Here is a 19,040-nt window from a genome sequence, read left to right on the forward strand (position 1 = left end):
TTTCTCCCTCATGGCTGAGTTCAGGTTGGCTGCCGCTGTTACAGCTTTGAGCAGCTGAAGGTGTAACAGCCACAGGATCAGCAAAAGCTCCAGTGTCTTGGGAAAGCAGTGGACTCCCTCCTTCACTCACCTGCCGCCATCAGCATGCACCTGTACTTCCTGCTGACTCCATTCTGCAAGCCCTGAACACGGGGAAGGTGCCGTGACTTCAGCAAGCACTGTCAAATCTCGCCGAAGTCTAAAACCAAAATTAACGGTCACCAGTCCACGCAGCCTTCTCCCCACACTCAGCAGGAGTGGCTTCCCCCATGGCTGCTCACTCTTCCCTCTGAGGCAGTCTTTCACGGAGAGCAGAGTGCAGACTGAGCTAGACTGGCTGTGAGGTCTGGAATCTGTCTCCAGCCCCCATGCATACCAGTGTCATCATGGCGGCTTTTACAAGAGGGCAGGGGATGTGAGCTAACCCTCGTACGTGTACAGCGCGCCCTTCACCCACTGAGCTATCTCAAAGGCCATGATTTATTATTATGGAATGTACTCAGGAATAGGAATTTCCCTACAGGAAGAGAACTGGCTTTTAGTTAAAAGGAAATTGTGAAGGGGTTCACTTGCCTTTAGGATTAAGTAGAAAATCAATTTTACTGTTATAAAAGAAACAAATTATTCACCATTCAGAGAGAAGACTTGTGTGAGGAACAAATCTGGTGGAAACAAAGGGTCAAATTTGATTAAGTGTGAGATATAAAGAGTAAGTTTATCGTCTGTTTCCTCCTGGTGAACGTTACAAACAGGACCAGCTACTGTCCCATCTGCTTTCTCACGTGTGAGCCAGCGGAGAGTAAATGTGCACAGATGCCGGGACGCGGGCACCTAAGGAAACCAGGGCAGTGTAACACGGCCTGGATGAAAAAGTGACAGCTCTGCGTAGTTACTATTTTGTTCAGACTGAAACTAAAAATAACTGTCCATAATTTTCTTCCTTAGTGACACCCAGTTTCTTGGCTTCCGAAAAATCATGTTCTTCCAGAGTCCCCTGGGCTGCGTGAACAGTGGTATCTTCCCACAGCAGCTGGTTTAACAGGTCTGGCCATTCCAGAAATCCCGTGTTCTTCATTTGCTCAAAGTTACTGAACCTTTATTGACCCTAACTGAACACAGAAGAAATACGTGATGATGTCAAATTACTAATTAGCTTAGAGTGTGGCACAAGCAGTTGTCTGTTTTTAGTGGCATGTGAAAGGCGACATAAGAAAGTGGACTTGACTCCAGCGTGCCCTTTTCGAATTCTGAATTGTGTTCTTTAACCCGTAGCCTCTCACGTGTCTGCGCATGCAGTGCACGGGAACGTGTGAGCATGTGGGGCCAGAGCAGGGTGTCCAGTGTCTTCCAATACTTCCTGCCTTATCCCTCAACTAGAAGCTGCCAACTGGCTAGGCTAGCCTGCCAGCGAGCTCCCAGCCTCTGCCCCTACAACGCGGGTTACAGGCTGTGCAGTCATGCCGGCTTAACAATACAATCAGGTATTTCCCATTATAAGGGCAAAAGTGCACTGGAAGGTAAGAGACCAAGCACTTCAAAATCAGTTTAATGTCTGTTTTCTTACTGGGTAAGGGCTGAAAATACTACTTAACTCTAAGTATTCTAAGAAGTTAACTCTAAGAATTCTAAGAAGTTGTGTCTACAAAGCCTTGCTGCTGCACATTATTCTAGTGGTCAAATTATAATGCAGAATGAACTATTTGTAGAAATGCTTACTGTAACTATAAATATAGCACACAAGGCCTTAGGTTCAATCCCCAGTACTACAGTAATAAAATACACAAAACCCTCCCAAACAAACAATAAAACAAAACTCAGCAACGTGTACATTTTTGAGGAAAAAGACTTATTCTCGTTCACTGTTTCCACTTAATTTTTACTGGCCCACTATTACCTCTGACGAGCATCAGATCCACTGACACACTAAGAATGCTACACACACCGAAAAGCACACAGACTCTGGTTCTTCTCAAACAGCGAGACCTCTACACACTTTGGAACACAAAAGGAAAAAGTCACATGGGATTTTGTTCTCATGGCTACCAATCAAAATCACAACTGCAATTAATTTCAAACTCTACTTACGTCACACACAACGGAGGTGAAAACTTTCTAACTTTGCATGTAACCGGAAATAAATCGAGTCAACTCTTTCCATGAAAACAGACAAAAATGAATTAACAACCTTAACATGGGGAGGAAGGGAATTTTTTTTTTTTTTTTTTTTTAAGAATTTTAAACTTCAATGTAACTGCAGCGACTCCAGGCCTGACCTAACTCATTACATCACCTCTTTATTTACACGCACAGCCACAGACAACATATTTCTTCTTGTAAAAGTCTCTGGTTTGTATAGAAAGTAAATACAGCTCAGATAGCATTTAAGACAGACCTCTTCTTTCAAAGATGTTGAGTAAACCATGCTAAATTTTGGAACCTAGAAATTTCATTAAATTTGTTGAGAATGATAGGCTAGTTCTACTTTTTAAAACAACAGAAAAGTAGCCACAATCTCATTCCAGAGACACAAACTGTAACAGACAGTGCCAATCAGTTTTTTTTACTTCTTAAAGTCTATAAATGGTAAGTTAACACATCAATAATAAATGCTGGCAGAGGGGTGGTGTTAAAACATCTGTTCAATTAGGGAGTTTGTTCAGTCTATAAATTTTAATCACAAAACAGCTTCTAAGCAAGAAAATGGTGTTCTCTATTTTAAAACCTAATCAAACCATGGCCAGAATGAAAACTCTCTTTTCAACAGAAGGAAGGCTAGATTACTAACTGTGAAGAGCTATAAAACACAGCCATCTTAAGAGACACCTTTAGTGCCAGGCGTGGGGCACATGCCTTTAGTCCCAGCACTTGGGAGGCAGAGGCAGGCAAATCCCAGTTCTAGTTCAAGGCCAGCCTGCTCTACAAAGCAAGTTCCAGAACAGCTAAGGCTCCTCAGAGGAACCCTGTGTTGAAAACCAAACCAAACCAAACCAAAAAAGATACACCTCCAATCTGTTCACAAAGGTTCGCTGAGCTGGGCGTGGTGGTATACACCGTTAAACCTCAGTGAGTTCGAAGTCACCCTGGTTGACACAGAACTTCCAGAACAGATAAGGACACACAGAGAGACCCTGTCTCAAAATAAGATAAACAAAAGGTTCTCTGAGCACAGGAGGACAATCAGCAGACTGCCCCAAATGCAAGGCACTGTCAGATACATTTTATCTTGTCCAGCCAGTAAAACAGGGACAGCCCAGCCGCTTCTAGGAGGACTAAACTTTCTCAGGAATTCTCAGTCAAAGCGACCCCCCCCCCCCCCCCCCCGACTGGAACAGACTTTATAAAGCACTCTTTCCAGCGTGACCACACTTGAAATAACCATTACTGTAGCAGCCTGGGTCCCAGCTCAGCTATGGTGATCCAAAATGGGGCAAGAGCAAAGGTTCCCTTCTGATATTATTGTAGCCTGAGATGACGGGGCAGTTATCACAGACATCCCAGGACTGACCTACGCCTGTCCTAACTAACAAATGGGGGTGGGCAGGGTGCCGAAAACAAAATCTGAAGCAACGATTAAAACCAAAATAGATGCCATGGACTTGAAAGTCAGGAAGCGAGAAAACGACAATTCATACCATGGTGAAAATCACTTATAACAGCCAGGCAAAGGGAGGCAGAGACAGGCAAATCTTTTTGAGTTTGATCTACAAAGCGAGTCCAGGACAGCCGAGGCTACACAGAGAAACCCTGTCTCGAATAAAAAAGAAAAAAAATAATCAAAAAACAAACAAAATCACTTATAACAACTTGAAAAGACCAACACCGTACTTTAACTAAACCTGCAGATGCAGGGAATTTTAACAGAATTTGTTCTGTTTGCCATCACACAAAAAGGAAGACAGACAGGCAGACACGGGCATACACATGCGTGCGCATGCACACACAAGGAGAGGTATAATGACAGATAAACAAAGGCAGCAGGGGAACAGTTTTTAGAAGACACATCTGGACAAGAACACTGGCTGGCACACTTAGCAGAAGGAAACACAGTGGAAGTCAACCATGAGGCAGCGAAGCACAAAGCTGAAGTGCCAACAAATAAATGAACAGACGTCAAGAGCCCTGCTGTCTCTGCCTGGCCGAAGGAAGAGTTCTCTAAGCTAGAGCATCGTCAGCCCAGGCTGAGAAAAACGAAAGCAAAGGGGAACCTCTCCAGGTCAACACGGAGGGCACAGCGGGCTACGCAGGTGCCTCCCAGCATGGGTGGACTGGAGCCCAAAGAACACGCACGGCCTGTGGATTTGTGCAGCACTCCTTCCCCTGATGTGGAGTGTTTATTGTCCTTCTGCCTCTGTCATCCCGACTGACCTCTCGGGGAGAGAGGGAGAAGAGGAGAGGAAGGTAACAGTTTCCATTCTTACCCAGAGCAAGAGGCACCACATCCAGACCTTGGCAACCTACAGAAAGAATACGTCTGTCATCTGGAAATCCAGACTCGGCGTCTGATGTGGACATAACTGGGACGTTCAGGTAGGTTATACGGTGTAGAGAAGTTCCTTCTCCAAAAGGGAGCTAAATCTTGGATTAGTCAAAGGCGAAGATCTGTTAGTAGTGCCATCTCCCAAATATTTATGCCTCTTTAAGACTTAATTATTGGCTGCTCTATGACCAGAGCATTTAACAGCTGACCTTACACTCATCTTGCCAAGCTGTTCCTTTTACTAAGGTCAGTCACATTTGGGATTGAGGCCACTCTGCTAGCCTGCACCCCAGAGTGAGGTTACAAAGAACAGATGCCAAGTCAACCAAGGCAATGCAGTGATTTATAGAACTGCTGCAAAGGGAGCAGGATGGGGAAAGGTTCTCTTCTTCCAGCTTGGCCTTCCCTCTCCCTATGATTGAACTCAGAGCCACACCCATGGACCTCTATTGTAAGTGACAAGCGTGTGGTGATACAGCCTAATGGTTAAGAAACTTGCCCCCTCACAGCAATCCCATGGTAAAACCACTGTCTTGCCATAATTCTAAAGTGCCTTCGGATAGACTGGCTAGAAGTGTGCAAATAAATTAACCAACCTAGCCACAAACATTAAAAGCCAACGCTAATGGTGCTTGGGGCTCAGAATCCTTCTGTAAAAGACTATCAACCAACTTCATAAAACAGAAGCTTCAGCAGCGATTGCTACGATTTCTCACAATGGACAACTAAGGAAGTGACCTGGCTGGGACCCGAAGGACCCTGCGAGATCAGTAAGTTTTCAGTAGGGGAGAGGAGAATGGGAATAAACAAGTGCTGATCTTGCTGCTGAAGGGAACTGAAGGCTCCAGAAGAAGTGAAAAGCAACACGCCAGGTGACACAGAGCCCACAGCCTCTGTCCTAGTCCGCCTTTCTACTGTGAGGAAACACCAGAACCAAGAGCAAGCTGGGGAGGGAAGGGTCTCCACCTCGCAGCCCCTCACCAGAGGAGGCAGGAGCTGATGCAGAGGCATGAGGGTGCTGCCCACTGGCTTGCTCCTAGGACTTGTCCAGCCTGCTTTTTTCTTTAGCCCAGGACTACAGTCCAAGGATGGTCCATGTACAGCTGTCTGGGCCCTCGCCTGTTAAGACAATGCTTTACAGCCAGCTAGGTATTACGGAGGCATTTTCTCAATTGAGGTTCCTCCTTTCAGATATCTCTAGCTTTGTGTCAAGTTGACATAAAGCTAGACAGCACAGCACCACACACCCCTTCAAAAACAGTTTGTTTTTTTTTTTTTTCAACCTTCAAAGAACTGATTTATAAATACCAAAGAAGCAGCAACTGGAATTTTGGGAGGCTCAGTTAGGAACTAAATCTGCATGAGACACAGTCCCCTAAACTAGGAAAGGAGCATAGCAATGCCAACAACATCATTAAAATAAAAAAACGTATTTGTATAATTTGTATGTTGTGTGTGCATGGTTGTACACATGGATGCCATAAGACAACTCTGTGAAGTCCAGCGTCTCCTTCCAATTTTGCATGGGTTCTGGGGATGGCCCTCAGGCCACCAGGCATTTGTGGCAAGCACTTTTACTTGTTCTAACATTAAAACATTTACAAAATTACTTTAGACTCAGGGCATTCTCAGTATTTGTCAGCTGGGTGCACTTATCCATTGAAATTCTTATTCACTGAAGTCTGTCCAGACTTCCCTCTCCCAGGGACTCGGCACATCTGAGCATGTAAACTGCATAAAGGGGCAGCTAACACCAGTCCATTTAGCTGGATAAGAGAGAGACAGAATTCATGTCAAGACATGTCTAATAAGGCCTAGCAATTCTTTAATAAAATTGGGTATGGTGCCATGTGCCTGCAATTCTAGCACTTATAGGAGGCCGAGGCTAGGAAGACCAAAGACTTCACAGCCAGCCTGGGCTAGTCAGAGCCTGTTTACAAACAACAACAAGCTACAGGAAAAATACATCAAGAAACATGTTTTTATGGACTTGATTCTTTAATGTTTCCTGGTACACAGAAGAAAAAAATTCTACTGTTCTATTTTATTGCAAATATATTACAGGGAAAGGTTCACAAAAGGGAGAGCATTCTATGGAACCCTGAGGTGAGCATGTCACTGCCACAGGAGATGGGACTGAAGAGAGAAGGGAGAATCTGCCATCAACCTTCGCTTTCTGACCCAAAAGATAGAAACTACTGCAGAAAAGTCTTAGGTCAAGACAAAGAATCGAATTGGAGAACACATGACTCACTCTACTTGTCTTCGCTTCAAACGGTAAACAAGATGGCGTTTCAGGGAACTTTGAGTCGGCTCGTTTTCATCATATTTGAGTGGCGACCTGACTGCTGCACACTTTTTTGGGAACTTAAAAAGTCTCCTCCCACGGTCTAACTTATCAAATGAATTCTAAGCCCCACGAGGCTTAAAATGTCCGCAGATACCACAGTATTAAGCTGACACACTCAGCACAGAACTTCACAGAGCACACTTCAGCAAGGCTCATGACACTCTCGGGCCTACTGTTTTGGTTCACTGCAATTTCTAATGTCCTCTATTTAACCCGTATCTTAAATTCTACTTCTAAATTAGTCTTACTCCCAAAACACAAATGCTGAGTGTCATTTAAGATATGCCTAAGTTTTCCCAGAACTCTCTCTCCCCTCTGAGATAGAGTTTCTCTGTATTACAGCCTTTGGCTGACCCAGAACTCACTTTGTAGACCAGGCTGGCCTCTGCCTGCCTCTGCCTCCCAAGTGCTGGGATTAAAGGTGTGCACCACCATAACTGGCTACCAGAACTATTTAAACATTAGTTCAAGAAACATTTGTTACCTTATACTAAGTTTTAAAGTTGATGCTTTCTGCCATCAAAGGGTTTAGAAAGGTAAGCAACTATTTATGTGACTTTGCTCTCTAGTGTTCAGGAGCTATGACATTTAGAAACTGTGAGATAGTTTTCACCTAAGCTGAGAGCAAAAAGGTTTTAGTGAGATGACTGGGAAGGGGGACATTACTGTCCAGTGGGTTGAGGGCCTGTGGTGGCTAGCCTTCAAGACTAACCTGAGACACAACTGCTTCTTCTTGTTCAAAATCCTGGCTGATGTGAGTAGCAAAGCAAAGTGACCCCACGCCACTTACAGGATCAGGTAGCCAAAGACGGCTTTGGTGTGCTCTTAAGTCTCTCTCCTGGGTCTTATGCTGAGTTAGTTATACAAGTAGCCAGTGGAGGCCTGGGTGATGATGAAGGGCCAGAACAGGAGTCTGGGAGCAGTCTGCAAATAATCAGTGTTGGCAACCCTGAAGGACTTTTGTGAACTGAGTCAGAACTGCCGGTAAAGTGACCCCCGAGCCCTCTCAAATGATGAGATTATAAATGTTTGATGTTTTAAGCTGCTAAATTTGGGGCAGTTGCATGGTAACAGATAAAACAGATAAAAGTAAATGATTCTTGCTGCCCTAAAAAATAACTAAATACTAAGCCGGGTGCGCTGTCGCTCACCTGTGATCCTAGCACTCTGGGAGGCAGAGGCAGGAGGATCGCTGTGAATTAGAGGTCAGCTTTGTCTAAAAAGTAAAAACAAAACCAACCAAAACAACCCTGCCCCCCCCCCAAAAAAAAACCCCAAAGCCCACTAAATCCCAGAATAGCTTTGGCACTGGCCCACTGATAAAGCTGTGCAGACGTGGGCATGAAACAAAGGCATACATCTCAAGCAAGGGCAGAAATCTTACTCTCTTGCCTTTACACATGGGAGAAGTAGAAAATTTACCTAGTGAACTGGGGTTAGAACTAGGGAGACTTTCTGAACCAAAGCTAGAATTTTTTTTTCTGTTATACATAATAATAAATAGGAACATATAAATCATGGGCTCTTAAAACAAGAACCAGGCTGATGGTTTTGAAAAAAACTGCAGCACCTCCTTATAAATAGAGCAAACATTTGGAAATGGATGCTAAGCTCCACCCCCACCCCCAACAAACCAAAACCAAAACCAAAAAACCACCTCAGGTGCTGCCAGAAACCCTGGTCCAAATGGCACGCTGAGTTCCATCTTTCTTTGACAGGGCCTCAGTCGGGATTAGGACCGATACCCTGGCACCACAGCTGTGGGCTGAGGCCACAGGGGCAGGTCTCGCCTGTTGTGTGAAATCTCAGCGCTCAGCATCATTGGAAGGGTTGAGCGGTAGCAGCTCTCTAAAGGGAAAATGCAGAAGCTCACTCTCGGAAGGCAGGCGTTAGGTGCCGACGGCGACACCTCGGCACCGGCGCTTGGCTGACAGAAGCATGGACAGGAATCCAAGGCCATCCCAGACCACAGCAAGTTCACGGTGAGCCTGCACTAACAGACACCTTCTCAAGTCAAACCAAACAAGTAATCTATACAAATGGTTTCAACTAGTAAAACTCAATATAATTTGAAGACGACTCAAAAAGCTTTTAAAAAAGTAACATAAATGTAGAAACACTGGTCTTTTGAACTGCAAGAGAGAAGAGATAGTGGGAATCAGAGACCCTTGGAAGCCCAAATGTTGGCAGAAAGCAAGCCCTGGGACTTGGTCGAACACGTGGCTCACTAGTACATGTTGCAGGAGGCAGGTAACAATCGACTTCTTTATTTCTAGCTCTCTAGGTCAAGAGTTATGCTCACGAAACTGAAGCCGGGAGCTCTATCCGGCAACTGTCCGCCGTACTGGCACTGCCTGTACTCACGCTGCAGTGGGGTGAGCCTTGCGAGCTTTGGGCGGGGACTCATCAGAATAATCTGCAGATGGAAGTTTGTGAAGCCCCCAGTGATGTTTCTTGGTCCCAGCCAAACCCTCTTACTTTCTGCCTAGGTAGCTCCATGACCACGAGCACAGTAACAGTAGATATATTCTGAAATCAGATCCTAAGAGTATGGCTGTTCTCCAACACTTTCATTTTGGGGGAAGCGAGGTGCCATGTTGAAAGGACAGCTACTCTAAGGCTTCAGGCCAGCAGCACAAAGATAAACCACTTCTAGATCTCCATCACTCGGTCTCAAAAAGTAGTGGTTTATGCTGCCAAACCCGGGAGCCGTCTGTTCTAGAAACTGCTGGTACAGGTTTAAAGGGCTTCTTCCCTTAGGCCCACCCTCTCTCGGAAGCTCTTTCTCTAACGGCAAACAAAGTGACAAACACACACCAACAGAAAAGGAGGGCAGCTACAGCAAAGGAGCAGAGCGAAGGTGACAAGCAGGGCACCAGGCAGAGGTTCTGAGATTTAATGCATCAAGCCACATACTTACGTCTCTCTCAACCCCTCTCTCCTCAACCTTTCAGACAACTGGTAACTCTTTCATAATGCACTTATGCACCTGAGACACCCCAGGGGACACTGAGCACAGCAGGAAAACAATTTATCTGAATGGACTTTCTTGTCCAGTGAGCAGTGCTTCTGAACACACAAAGTCACACTAAATCATAAATACAACCAGACCTGTAAAAAACCAAAACCCAGTATTAAAGCACTCTACAACCAATAATCCTCTTTGTGATTTAAAGCTGTGACATTTTAAACCTACTGAACAGTTGTGTACTTCAAGGATGAAAACCAAAAGAAGTGAACATGATCTTGAGACCTTACACAGAAGTGCTACAATGAAGTGATGATAGTGCCTGCAGAGGTTATGCGCAAATCCCACGCCTGTACACTAACAGCACTTTACGTACTAGCTGCATCCCTGGAAAAGGCAGCTGTCTCAGAACTAGACACACACAGCAAAAAAGAGCTCACAGAGAATCACAGAACGCAGGAATTCACACGACATTTTTTCTGCTGGAGTGGTCTGTGGGGCTATTTCTGTACTGTGAGATGCATGAAGGCCACCTCCGAATAACTGCAACACAGCTGAAAAGTAGCCTCCAGAACTTCTAGAAAGACCCCAAGTAGGAAAATAGTTAAACATGCTAAGAAACAACGTAAGGAGTGAAGGAGAGGTCTCAAGACATTCCACCACCCATAAAGTCCACTTCTGAGTACTGAAACAGCCACGCCACACAAAACCTCTCGTCCAAGATTTTATGAGACACGGTGGTGCACATCTGTAATCACAACTCTCAGGAGGCAGTGGCAACAGGATCGATGCACATCCGAGGCCAGACAGTCTACACAGCAAGACCCACCCTCCTCTCAGAAGCACACTTGGCAACTGTGCATGTGGCGTGATGGCCACCTCCCCAGGTTCAAGGCTCTGAGAACGTATGCCCAGTGGAGCCGCCCACCCTTCCTCAGGCTCCCAGCCCGACTGCAGCAGGACACTTACAACTCGGCCTCTAATGGGGCTGGATAAACCATTACTGCAGACTAGAGAGACAGGGTGACTCTGGCTCCTCTTGCGTTCTAATCTCAACAGCAGCTGCTGTGACCGAGCCTTCCGCTCTCCCTGACGTCTCCAGCTGTCTCCAGTGTCCCCAGCAGTGCTCACGTGGCTGTCCTTTCCCTGTCACACACACCTTCATTTCCACAGCTAACCCACACCATGCTTTTTGGCTGTTGTCCTAGAGCCGCCATATACTTTGGTCAGCCAGAGCTCATTGCCTTCCTAACGCCATGGCCTGCTATTGTTCTTAAGAGTGTCCACTCCTGCAATCACCCAACACCATGACTCACAGCATCTCTACCCCAGAGAGCCTGCTCTCACCAACAGTTGGATCTCTAGAGTCTAAACTCTGGCATCCTGTTCTTTACTCTCCTGACCTGGCTCCTTTCCCCTGGTTACACACTCCTATGCTCGACACAGTCCACTTCCATGCAGCCTTCGTTCCAGAAGCCCCAGTTATCCTCTTCCTCTGCTTACGGTGGTTAGAGCCCATGGCTCAGCATCACAACCTGCTTCACAAGTACTTGTGCTTTCATCATTCCTCACATCCTCTTCTGCACTTGCTGGGCAAACTTCAACCTCAGACAAACCCTACTGCCTACATTTTGTGCCAAAACCAACGCTCACAAACTTTGCCTTCCGGCAGAACCATCACTCTAGCACCTCTCCTGGAACCCACCTTCCCTTACACCCAGGCCCCGGTGACACCTCATTCCATGTCACAGAGAAACAGATTAGGGTGGCCTCACCCTCATCACCAACTCTACTAACTAAGCTTCCACAGCAGCAGCCTGCCTGCCTTCCTTAAAAGAGGGGGTATTCCTTCTCTAACTAGTAACCGTTCCCCCATCAAACACATCCTAGAGAGTTGGAGAAGACAGGCTCACCTCTTTAAATGAAGCCACTGTGACCTAACTGGAGTAATTGCTGTTATTTATACCTTTAAGTGCCTCTATCATGAGATCACTGAAAGGGTCACATTTTTCTGGTCTTTGAAGATCTGCTAATTTTTTTCTTTTTCTTTCTTAGTCAGGGCCTTGCTATGTAGCCTTTCCTGGCCTTGAACATGTTACATAGTCCATGCTGATCTCAAACTCAAAGCGATCCTCCTGCCTCAGCTTCAGTGTGTTAAAAATTACAGGTGCGCCTCACCAAGCCGAGCCACATCCTGGTGATTTGAGCTGAATGGCAAATGGCGAGTTTTGTGGTACAGGATATCTGAGCATTAGCTTCCAACAGTGTGGTCTGTTCCAGAACACAGCTGTGTTAACCTCAGGTTCACCGGAGCCCCGTGTTCATCTTTGCAAGCCCAGAACAGTCGCTTAGAACAAGACTGGCGATCAGTCTCCAGAGCACTTTTCTAGACTGGTGGGTGTCCTTTCTGCCCAGGTTGGGCAACACTCCTGGCCCTGTGTTTTTAGAACTGTCCTTCCTCCCACAGAGTTGAATGTTCCTCGTCAGCTTAGATCAGCTTCAGGAAAGCTCAACAGGACCCCTGGCAGTCTTTTTGTGCAGTCTTTGTACATCACTCAAACTCTGAATGAATTCTGTCTCTTCACACTGCAAACAGAATCCTCAAAGCAATCTGAGGCTCAGCTTTCTTTATCTCCTTTGCCTCAGGAGTTAGGACTTTGTAACACATTTTTAGAAATCGTCTGCAGACCTGCCAGTTTCTACCCTGATTTTTTCTGCCTTTCATAGCAAAGGTATTTATTATAATCCAAAGCATCTCCTGTACTTGCTATGCTCCCCCTTTACCTTTTTTATTTCTCTAACAATAAACATTCCTTTCTATCTCGTCAGTGGAACAAGCTGACAGCACAAAGCCAACCACATAAACTTTCCCACAGTCTTTCTTGCTGGCCCCTCGAACTCCTTCCTGAGTCGCAGGCCATAACTTCAAATACCAACCATATGCTAAAGTCTATTAACGAAGTGGTGCTATTAGTTACAATTTCTGTTGCTTTCACAAAACGAGAGAAAGGCAACCCAAGAATGGAAAGGCTCATTTTGCCTCACAGTTTAAGGGGATATAGACCATCATGGTGGGGGGTGGCTGGAGGGTCCTGTCACAGTTGCTTGTTACAAGATGTAGACCAAGGAAGACAAGTCACCTGGAAGTGAGACAGGGAGGGTTATTTCAAGACTGGATTCCCAGCAGCTCACTTCCTCAAGTTAGGTCCCACCTCACAAAGGTTCCATACACCCAACAGCTTCATCTACTGGAGTTCTAGAGTCTTAAATAAATAAGCCCACGGGGACATTCCCTTCCCAGCCTATAACAACTATCGTCTCACGGCTTTCAAACCATTCACTTTCAACTGCTTGCTGTACTGTGCCATATACCTAATTAAATTTAGATTAAGAGGTTTTTCAGCCAGGCCTGCACTGTGCACACCTGTAATCCCAGTACTCAGGAAGGCAGAGGCAGGTGGATCTCTACGAGTTCGAGACCAGCCTGGTCTACAAAGCAGGTCCAGAACAGCTGAGGCTACACAGAGAAAGCCGTCTCAAAAAAACAAAACAAACAAACAAACAAACAACAACAACAAAAAAAACACCACAAAAAAACCTGTCTTCCACCTGGAATTCTGTATTTTTAAAATCTCACTGCCACTTAAGAATCAGGTTAAAAGTTTACTTTTCTACCTTATCATCCAGTCATTTAATTAAATACTGACACTTACTACAATGCCAGACACAGTTCAGACTCTAGAAACACACCCATGTGCAAATGAAACAGATTTCCCAGTCTCGTAAGGCCCACAGGCTGGAATCTTAAGACACACAGAACACCCTTGTGGGGTCAGCGCTGCATCCACAGGACTTAGTAGTTTTCCAGAGAATGCAACATTTGCTACTTAAATGGACTTAGCTGTGTTTACTGTCTGCACAATGCCTTTCACCTCAAGTATCTCTAAGACAATTTTTTGCTTTACACTTCAAAACTACAATAAACACATAGATATTAACCTCAGACATCCTTTACTGATAAAACACGATTTGAAACTGTGATTACAGAATTCTGGCTCTAACCCCAAATTCTCACAACAATCAACGTACTCTGACAATTTCATCCATTTATTTCCTATACATCCTTCAGAACTTGGCTTTAAACTTGAGCCTGCTAGGACTAAAACAGAACCAGTTACCCACGAACCTGGACTACCTTCTTTGTAAATGACAAAGGATACCATTAAGTAATTCAAGACTTAATTCAGTAAGCTATGTGACCCTGCACATGTGAAGCTGAAGCAAGCTTTTAAAGCGAACCCTGCAGTGTTCAAGAATCAGGTCTGTACTCATCAAGGCTGCAAACCAGACAGGCCGCCAGACCTCAAGGCCAGAGAGGCTGTCCTCTGTCTCAACAGAGTAGCAGCCAAGCCACTGCTGGATGAAGTTTCCCTACTGCAGCTCACGGTGCAGAGCTGGGCAGCCACTGCGTTTAAACAGCCTAACGGCCCAGTAACTCATCAGTGTGAGCTTTAGGAACGTTAGCAAAGACTTCAGACTGTGAACTTGCAGAACAGCAGCATCAGGAACGCGCTGAGGGAAGCAGAGGCAGGCAGATCTGATTTCCAGGCCAGCCTGGTCTGCAGAAAGAAACTGTGTCTCCTAAAATAAAAACAAACAAACTTCAAAAGCTGGTCTCCGAAAGAGACAGCCAGGGCTGTTATTCAGAGAGAGAAACCAACCAACCAACCAACCAACCAACCAACCAATCAAAACCAAAACCAAAACCAAAACAAGCCTTACATAATCAAATAAAGGCCATTCTGTTTTTAATAGAACACTGGTATAATATTTAATCCTTCCCGAGATAAGCTTTTACAAAGTCTTTTATCCCTTGTTTTTTTTCTATTTTTAAACAGTACTTTTAACTAAGTTCTAGTAATGAAAGGAAAATGTAATTTGGTAAAAAATTTTATTGCTCATCACAAACAACCCACAGAAATTCCTCTAGAAACATAAGCCATCCACTTTTACTGTAACTTCTTTAAAAAATGAAGCTGAGATATAAACTAACCCCAATATCAAACAGCATAACAAAATGGAAGCTGAACTTAATCCGAGCCGCACTCAGGGTTATAGCAGCATGGCTGCCTCCGGGCTGATCTCAGTGGCGGAAAGCAGAGAGCGCGACTGAGTGCACTCCTACCCAACATGGTCCTAAGTAAACATACGAAAATTTTGCTCACCGAGACAACCATGGAAGTTTTCCATGGGTCCCTTCTATAGTTTTTTCTTTGGTCTCTTTCTGGTTTGCCTACTCATGTTTTTCAATTATTTCCCCTTTTTTAGATTTATTTTAAAAATAACTACCGTATTGAGACAAAAGAAAGTTTCTACTGAAATGTCAAGAATGCATGAGCCTTCAAAAAACACTTCGCAATTTTTTATACGCTTCTGGAGGGAATTCAGCAACTTCCAGAAGCGGTGCAATCTCTGACCCCGGCTCTGAAGCTGGCGCTCTCTTCAGGTGTGGGGTCGCACCCTATCATCTCGGCACCGGGAAGCAGACTGGAGCATTAAAGGTCTCTGCAAGCCTCAGCCACCCGGCACTTATCTCAAGCCAGTAGAACAAGGATAAAAGAAACTTTTCCTGAAAATTAAACTTTATTTTCTCAAACATCTTTGTGTGTAGATCCTTTACTACCCAATATAACATGGCCAAATTTTCTCAATTCCTTCCTAATCCAACCATCTGTAGTTTTTTAATTCTGTTTCTATGACAACGGGTATTTTGCTTCACTTGCAAGGCTATTGACAGAATAGAAAAATGGGCTGAATTTTGGAGTTTTAGACATAAGAGATAAACTTGGCTTAACATATTAAGGGCAAAACAAAACACCCCCCAAAAGAACTTTCTTTCAAAATCAGAGTTTCAAGCTGATCATTTAAACTGTCCAGCTTATTTTTATGAATCTGAAAAACTAGCTCTCATAAGGAATTTTAGGTGTAGAGCTTTTAAAATTAGGAACGTTTGCTACCTTAAACATCTTTTAGAAAAAAATAAATAAATAAAGCTTCCTATAAATCCTTTACTTGGGTGTGGTAATGCTGGATCAGACCAGAATGAAGGCAAGCCAAGGCAGGGTTTCTAACTTTCTAGTTAGACTCCTATAAATCCAGAGTTGGATTATGATACCTAGATTCTATTCTTTCAGTCTCAAGAGACCACATGGCTAGTATCAATGTAGTGTCATTTTATCCCAATTACTTCAAATATCTCACCCAGCCCAATCTATCCAGGAAACAGGCTGTTTCCACGCCTTACCAATGATGGCCTATTCTCCTATTCCCTGCCTCAAAAAGTAAAAGTGGCTCGGATTTGCCAAACACCACTTTAAGAACTAGTTAAGATCTGCAAATGTTTCTGTACAAGAAGACTGTGAAGCTCCAATGTTGATCACTTTCCTCAACTGTGACAAACCCATCCAGTAGGTACTCCCTTTGGAAAGGTCCCTTTCAGTTGTAAATAAAGCTGTCATACTGTTAAGATATCCTAGCTAATGGAATTACATAATCAAGAGGTGCTAAATGATGGGATACTCACCCCTCACTTGTTTTCCAAACTTGTCTTTTTTTTTTTTTTTTAATTACCCCCCCCCAACATTCACTTTTCTCACCAAGTGACTAGTCTTTTCCTTCTGGGGCTTTGAAATTAAGGGTGACTCTAAAAACAGAATTTCTATCAACTGTTACTTTTTGACTTAGCAGGTGCTACTTATTACACTGTACCAACTGAAACACTGAATCCCCAACACTTACATTTTAATCACTTCAAGCACTACAATCCAATTATTTTTCAGTTCTACAATGAAAGTTTTTAAATGGAAAAGTAACAATTTGCTTTTTTATCCCCAGGGGGAGAAAAAAAGGTGTATAGGTATGTGTGTCATCATTTACCAAACTTGTTTCTTTTCTTTTTTTTTTGTGAGAGGGGTTCTCTGTGTACCCTTAGCTGTCCTGTGCTCACTTTGTAGACCAAGCTGGCCTTGAACTTGCAGAGACCTGACTGTCTCTGCCACCCAAGTGCTGGGATCACAGGGGTGTGCCACCATGCCTGGCTTTAAACTTGTTTCTTTAAAAAAAAAAAAAAAAAAGTTAGGCCCACATATTCATCTTTTTTTTTTTTTTAAAAGGTATTAGGGGCCCAGGGCCTTCCACTAGTCCTTTGCTTTTGTATTCATTTTGCTAGGGTCTTTATAATTCCCCGGGCTGGCTTCAGGCTTCTGAGCACAAATCTGCGCTTCCAGGCCTGGTCCAGTTTTATTACTGAGTCTGGCAAGCAGGAGTGCATTGAGAAGTCAGCCTCCCGGCGCTAACAGGTTTCTACGCTGGCTTTGGTAGCTTACACCTAATTCCAGCACCCACCAGGCTAAGGAAGGGGGACAGTGTATCTGAGGCAAGCCTGGGCTACGCAGCTAGACTGAACCTCAAGAGATACAATAAAGGAACAAGTACATCCTTACATGCCACACTTCAGTTCCACAGATGTAGTTTCTTCAATTCTGAAATGCTTTCATAGAAAGCAGTGGGTAAGAACTAACCTATCTACATCTGTTGTCTAATTAGAATCCTATAAACCCATAAAGTTGGATTATGATAACAAGATCCTATTTCTAACAGTCTCAAGATGGGGACTAAATTAAGAAGATATCTTCCCTTTAAACTAGACAGTCAATTCAGGACCTGAGGCGGCATAGCCCGTGCCTGCAGATGAACTCCGCCTCAACTCTTTTTGTAAGTACGAAAGGTTAACTTCAAATTCCATCATGTTTAGTGCTTTCCAATACTATACAACACACTACTTTCAATACTGACTCGCAGAGCCTGTTACTAGCAGCTTGACATACAGGATTGTGGGGCAGTTTGTTTCCAGAGAATTTTAAGTTTTCTACTAAGAAATCTATGACTCACTCATAAAACAGTTTTGATTAGTTGGGACTGGAAAAATTCTAAACAGATGATGGAAAAACAAATCCCCATATCTAAAAAAGCTGGAATTTCATCTGCTAAAACCCAGTGACAGCCACTGCACACCACCAAAACTGCTACCGTGAAAAACAAACAAAAATCTGTGATTGTTAATATGTACGGACAGACCCGTCAGTTGAGCTCAGCTCTCAGATAAGCAAGACTTAACTCAGTTTCTAAACTGTACTGTTGTGGGTCTTGCTTAGTTAAAGATTCCCACCTTAGGCACAACTAGAGCTATAAATTCATTCCTCAAGCAGGGTAACACTGGCACCCCAACTTCAAGGCAGTTATCTGTAAAACTTACACTGAGAAACAAAAAAATAAAACAGAAAGACAAGATTCTGCAGTCACAAGTACTTTAATAATAATAATAAACCAAACCACTGAGTTTAAAAGTAAACAAATGTCACCATTCTACTCTAGGTTGATACAAGTCCAAATAACGAGCCCGGCTCAGACAACAAGGTGCTGAGGTCGGCAGGCTAGCCCGCACATCTCAGCTACTCCACACACTTCGCACTCCGCTGTCAAGTCAGACAGACTCAAGACAGACTCTCCACTGCAGAGGAACATTTGCCTGTCCAAACTATTCCACTTGACGAGGTTAAACAACCCAAGCGGTTTGAAGAGTTTTATTTTGAAAAACGTTACAGAGAATGGAAAATTCTTACAGTACCAACAGAAGTATTACAGAAAAATTTTCCACAACAAAACTGGAGCACACAAGTCCACGGGAATCCTCGACTTCCTCCAACTGTCAACACTGCACCCTGTATGGCTGGCCCCGGAACCCAACGTCTGCAAGTCCTTAGAATCAGAGGTCATCAAGTTAGAGTGTTAACGATCTGGGGGAAACGAGAGGAAGATGCTATTATGTCTGTGTCTGCGGCCGACGACCCCAGCAAGGTACAGGCGTCGGCTAGAGCTAGCCACCTTACGCCAGGACGTCTGCGGAAAGCGCTCAACTTTAGCTCGGCCCCTCGGCGCGGACTCGCGCAGCGGGCGGGCCTAACTTACAGACCGCCGCCAAGTCGCAGGCTTCGGGACGGCTGCCTACTGTCAACCAATCTGCACCACCGTCTCAACGAGCGGGAAGCGGGAGCCTGCTTTACGATCCGCCGGAGCAGCGGCCCTGCGCGGGGAGTTTCTCCTCTGCGAGCGGGGCGCCCCGGCAGCTCCCTCCTTCCTTCCCTCCC

General features: G+C 44.6%; 1 protein-coding gene and 1 long non-coding RNA gene across 3 annotated transcripts in view; both read right to left on the reverse strand.

Moving 5' to 3' along the window:
• The window catches only part of Epc1 (enhancer of polycomb homolog 1), an 82,683-nt gene that overhangs the window by 34,033 nt on the left and 29,610 nt on the right, over positions 1–19,040 (reverse strand). The gene's annotated exons all lie outside the window — the stretch shown is intronic.
• Positions 18,462–19,008, reverse strand: LOC129692776 (uncharacterized). The gene is made up of 2 exons (XR_008722760.1): positions 18,778–19,008; positions 18,462–18,689 (listed from the first exon to the last, which is right to left on the reverse strand). It is a non-coding gene; the product is annotated as an uncharacterized LOC129692776 (long non-coding RNA).

Source organism: Psammomys obesus, unplaced genomic scaffold (genome assembly GCF_907164565.1).
Source record: "Psammomys obesus unplaced genomic scaffold, mPsaObe1.curated_primary_1811, whole genome shotgun sequence".
NCBI lineage: Eukaryota > Metazoa > Chordata > Mammalia > Rodentia > Muridae > Psammomys > Psammomys obesus.